A 6000-nucleotide genomic window follows, 5' to 3' on the forward strand; every position below is an offset into this window, starting at 1 on the left:
TGGTAGGAGAAGGTAAGGAGTGCCACCTCCTTAACTATTTGTGGTGCAAAGGGGTCAGCAGGTACACAAAATAGGTTGGCAGCTTAGAAGGTAGGCTCCACCTTAGCTGGAATGCTTGGCCTGAAGTCTCATATTGAGGAGAAGGTGAGGCGTGGTGAACAGCAAGGTGGAGGAGTGGGAGGAGGGGGGCCATCAAGGTGTCTTGCATCGTAGAGATTTTGGAGAAGTGGCTGGCAAAGTCCCCCACTGAGAGAGTGGAGCAGAAAGAGCAGAATTGAATGGGCCAAGCATTGACTCGATGGTCATGGACAGCTTGCAAGAATGTGATGAGAGAGAACATGAAGTAAGATGAGTGTCAGCAAATCAGGGAAGCTGTTACAGGTCTATTATCTGCCGGGTCAGCGGAGACTTGTTTTTAGGTTCAGGTCCATCAGGTAGACCAGCAGCAAATTGATCATCCGGTTTCTTCTTGATTTCCTGGAGTGCTTGCTTCTGTCTAGTTGCATGATTTCTCAAATGTTATCATTTGCCTTGGTAATCATGCCTGCCACATTTTCCATTGTCAATGTTTTTCAATAAAACATTTAGTGAATGTGCCAAACAATGAAATGAAATATGGAGGATGCTTTCCTATGGTGGTCTTGGACAATTTTATTTTAAAAAGGCTTAGGCATAAATACAACTCTTCAGCCTTGTTTCTAGGTCAGCTGAATGTCATAGAACATGCAGACACAGAATTACCACACATGTTTCTGCATTTCCTTTCAGTAAAGAAACCTCACGATCGGGTCAAATATGCAATAGTTCCATTGTTTGCATTTCATTATCTGGTCTACCGTGGCTAATTTTCTTTCTATGAACATGCAGTTTGCAAGTTACGTGTATCTAGAGGTGCTTTCAGAATTGAATCAGAGATGGGTGCCATGGTCTCTACAGTGTACATCATAAATCATGGTCCATTCAGCAGGTTTTTGGTGCTTGACCTTCAGCTTTGGAATGATTTGCCATCTTTCCTGTATTCCCTCAATTGCCTTATTCCAAAAAGCACTTACATGTCACCTGTTCCCCTAAAGAAGGGTAGGGTCAGCGCATAATTTTCTTTATCATCAAACCTTTGTTTAATTAGAGACTACTTCCCACTGGTTGCCATTGTAAATAAAGCACCTTAAAGAAGGGAATGATGGTTGACAAGTTGATTATTTGTTTGCATAACAAATGACAACCACTGTGGCATGAACTGATTGGAGCACTTACTGTTTAACTGATTGGAGCACTTACTGTTTTTCTTATGTGTTATGCCATATTAACCAATTACGGGTTGTGTTTCTAAATGTCTGCCCATCAGACAGTACGATGCGTGTACCTCTGTTCTCTTATGAAATACATGTATGCAACTCAGCAGGCTGCTGGGGGTAAGCGCGTGTAAGAGTGCACTCATTCTAGATGTGAAATGTCCTGGAAGTCTCTGGCCGAGCCCAGACCAATGATGACTTCTCAGAGTCACCTCACCAGTCTTTATCTCTGTCAGATTCTGCCCTATACTCATGGTTCCTCCTTTCTCACTCTCCATGAGTTGGCCTGATACCAAGCCCTGCAAGCAACCTGCCCGGGAGGGGAATGTTCTGGCTTTGCTCATCCCCATGTCGCTCCCTGCTTGGCGATAACCCTCTTTCCCTTGTTCATTGCCTGACTGAAAACGGAACAAGGTCTTTGCAAGAATTTAACCTTTTGAAAAAGGGCACTGGTTCAGTACCTGTCTACAGTGGATACCTGCTCAAGAGGATTTAAAGTCTGTCCCTGCACTGTGTTATGGGCTATGAGCTTTACCACAGTAAGCGGTCTAGTGGTCTCCGCAGGTGGTCCACATGTGAGGGACCACGTGGGTGGATGTGGGAGGTGATAAGAAAGGGACGTCAGTTTAAGCAGAGATGACAGAGGGATAGGCTGCACAAATAAAGTGCAATTTTCTGTTCCAAACATAGCCCTGGTCTGTGTGGTTTATGAGTCTTGCATTAACTTATTCGAGGAAGCTAACAACTGGTGACAAGCTCCTGACTCACCCACACATGACCCAGTGATCCCGCTGTTCCTCTCAGTGATCCTGTTGGTCCTCCCGATCCTCAGCTGACAGGCTACCCTAGCCGCGACATCCTGCGGCCTCTAGCGATCCCGCTATCTTCCCGGCGATCACACCAACCCTCCAATCCCGACTGCTGCCCGCAGTACAGCCTCTCAGGAGTGTCCTGCACAAGCGTCCTCACAGCATAGGACGTCCGTGGGCTGTGACTCCGGTACTTAGGTTCCAGCGGCTGGCGCACATAACCATGCCCCCAGCATCTGACGTGCCTCACTGCATGGATTTTTATGGATTTATGGAAATCATTGAGCGTTCCCCCAAGCGGCACATTATGACGTAATGATGAAGGAGGTCATTAATTACGCTTTAATTATGCTATTGTGATTCTATTTAATTGACAGTTAATGTAGGTAATTTTGTTTTGGATCACAAACACAGATAATGACTGATTGAATTGTATTATTGTTACACCATAGATTTATGAAGACATATGAAGTTGGTAATACCCCCTGATGAAGAGTGGTTTTAGCTCGAAACACGTTGGGCATTCCAATAATAAAAAAAGAAAATGATGGACATTACAGGACTTTGTTTCAAGATGTTTTGGTGAAATAATGACTATATTAGATGTATATGAATATGCAACACTAATTGCTTTCTTTGAACTATAACACTTAGGGCCTCATTACACGGTAGGCGGTGAGCCATGGCGTTATTAGCTATTAGCGCCATGGCTCATGCCGGTAAAATACCGGCACCGCTTTGGCGGAAAGGGGATTTACCGCCCCATTCCAAGGTTGGAGGGGCGGTAAATCCCCTTTCCGCCATTGCCCTTCCCCATTCCCATTTCTGCCCCATAGGGCTCTATGGGAATGGGGAAGGCGCTAATTACGGCACCGCAATTTTGCGGTGCCGTAATTAGCTCCGAGGTCCCTTAGCGGGTTGGATTTTAACGCCTGCAAAAAGCAGGCGTTAAATCCCCCAACCCGCAAAGGGACCTCGTAGTAAGGCGGTAAGGATTTACCGGTACCGGTATTTTACCGGTACCGGTAAATCCTTACCGCCATCCGTGTAATGAGGCCCTTAGTTGTTTCTACATTTGTTGAACTTTTCTCACTTTTCTATTTTACGTTTTACCTAAACCTTTGGCTACCTTAGTCACCGATAGTGTGCAGGGGATGGGAGTTCCCCTACCATGGGAACTTTTTCTTGTTTGCCTACATAGGGGTATTTTCTCCCATGCACCTCAAGACTAATAATTGTCTCACTGAAGGTCATCCATGGGTACTTTTATAGTATTCACTTATTAAGTGTGCAGTGTAAATTCTCTATTTCATTGCTTCCATATTCTCATGGATTCCGCAGAGGATGGCAAACATCTTCAAGTTTCTTGGAGCAATATTGGTGAGGGTGATGTTTGGATTGTGTGTAATCAGTATAGTGATCGCCCAATGCAAGAAGACGGCAAAGAAAGCAGTAGGACTGAAGATCATGATTGATGTCGAATCTGGGTTTGGACCCACGGAATTGATTGATGAAGATGTCAGAAAATAAAAAGAGGCCAGCATCATAGCACCTGAAGGAACGAAGTTCCTGTATCCAAAGAATCATAAGAAGTATGTGGGACAATGGGTCTATTGTAATCCAAATGGACAGTGCAGTGTGTATAAACATGCTAAATCAGCTAGCACCCTGTGGGGGGCGATGAAGATCGGGACTCCAAAGAAGCACTTTTTCAATAGAAAAGATGAAGATGTGGAGACGATTGAGGAGGTGGTTGAGGATTTGACCAGAGGGGGGGGGCGGATGTAGAGGAGCAGTTACATGTCTCTGCCGGAAATCCCGCCCTCTGCCTCCTATATGTTGGAAACTTGAGATTGTGCCATGCTTAACACCAGCTGTTGTGACCATAACAGTGCGAGTATTCGAAAGAAGGTACCCACTGAGACATCCCTATCGAATGTTCCCGGAAGAGACGATAATCTGAGGCAGGAACTCCCTGAAGGTAAGTAAAAAGGAGCAAAAAGAGGAACTGGTGATGTCACGGAAGACAAGCGTCATGGCCTGAGGATACTAGCTGAAGAGAATGCATGGATCTTACAGAAACTGATGACGAAGTTAAGAATCAAGTAAACTTTCATTTGCGAAAAGAGGATTACACGTGTGTGAAGCACTGCAGCGAATGCAAGCTGTTCAATAGCTGTACAGATGCTGTAACGTAAGTAGATTAAGTAATCTTAAAAGCTTGCTATATGTAGTGAATTGACTGCAGGCAAAGCCGTCATTGTATAGGAACTGGACATTGGTGTCATGAATTTAGTAAGCCAGGACCCACGGATAGAAAAGGCGAGAACTGTGTCGCAGAAAAAATTAGCTGAGATTGTGGAAACAAATGGGGAGGCTGTCTGGCCTGGTATCAAAGCTGAAGCAGCCAAGGTCCGTTATCTATTCTTGAAGGCAGTAAACGTGCAAAGCTGAACCATCTCTTGTTAAGGTGCAAAGAAAGAACACCAAGTGTGCCAAGTTTTATTCATTTAAGACATCTAAATGCTGCAAAATGGACAAAATCGTGGTTTTCTGTGACTTGTTTGTTTGTTTGTTTGTTTATTTGATAAAGCGCAAACCAAAACCCTCAGGTAGCTGGGCACAAGCATTACAAGGATACTTAAGAAGCTTAGTTACAGAGTAGGTATGTACATACATAGAGTGATAAACATAGTTATATACAATGATGAATATCGATACTACCACATGGTTTGCAGTGATACCAGTGGTCCCAATAGATATACCCAAGATACAGTCAAGTGATACTATAGAGAATATACAGTTGAAATGGTCAAGCCTAGCAGTCCTTAAAGAACGTGCAGTCCGGAGTAGGTTCGGCGAGGGAACAGTTAAGAAGTAGGGAGGTCAAGATTAGGCATCATTAGTCCGTAGCTAGGTGAGGACTTTCCGTCTAAATCTAGAATAAGGTTGGTCAGTTGTAAGATCTAGAGGGAGTCCATTCCAAGATTGAGCGGCTATAACTGGGAAGCTAGAGCCGCCAGCTGTGGCCCATTTGAATCTGGGGACCTCTAAAGTGTAAGCGTTGGACAATGTCGTAGGTCGGTCAGAGGTTCTCTTGTTTATTCCTTCTACAAGGTAGGGTGGCGCTATGTTATTGAGACATTTGTACGTGAGAGAGAGTGTTTTGAGGGAAATCCTGTCCATGATCTTAAGCCAGTGGAAATCTCTTCTAAATACAGAGATATGCTCACTATTCGGAATATTTAGATCTGCTCTAAGGGCATTGTTTTGGAGTCTTTGCATTTTATCAATAATGTACTTATTGGATCTCGCGTATAATGCGTTCCAGTAATCCAGTCTAGATAATATAAGTGCATTGGCTAAAGTAATGCAACTGGTTTCAGAGAGAAATGGTCTGCAGGCTCGGATCAATTTGCAAGTATATGCTGTAGATGATGCTAGTGAGTTAACTTGCTTCTTGAGGGTGAGTGCAGAGTCAAGATAGAAGCCGAGGGTTTTAACTGCGGGCATCACTTTGATGACATTATTATCAAATTGAATGAAGCGTAACTAGGATTGAGTTTTTTAATGGCCGTATCTGAACCTAAGATCAGTAGCTCCGTTTTATCGTCGTTCAGGCAGAGGCCATGGGATGCCATCCATGCCTGAATGAGGAGGTAAATCTTTTTTACTAAGGCCGAGTCTTCCAAGAAGTTGCCAGATAGGGGGATGAGGATCTGGGTGTCATCTGCGTAATTAGTGTAGGTGACACCCAATCTGTCCAACTTGTCAAACAAGGGCTTAGTAAAGATGTTATACATGGTGGGAGATATGCATGATCCCTGAGGAACGCCACAGGAGACTTGTATGGGGTCAGCGGCTGCTAAAGGGGAGAAGACTCTCATTGTACGGTTCGC

This window comes from Ambystoma mexicanum, chromosome 2p (genome assembly GCF_040938575.1).
Source record: "Ambystoma mexicanum isolate Mex_15411 chromosome 2p, UKY_AmexF1_1, whole genome shotgun sequence".
NCBI classification, from domain to species: Eukaryota; Metazoa; Chordata; class Amphibia; order Caudata; family Ambystomatidae; genus Ambystoma; species Ambystoma mexicanum.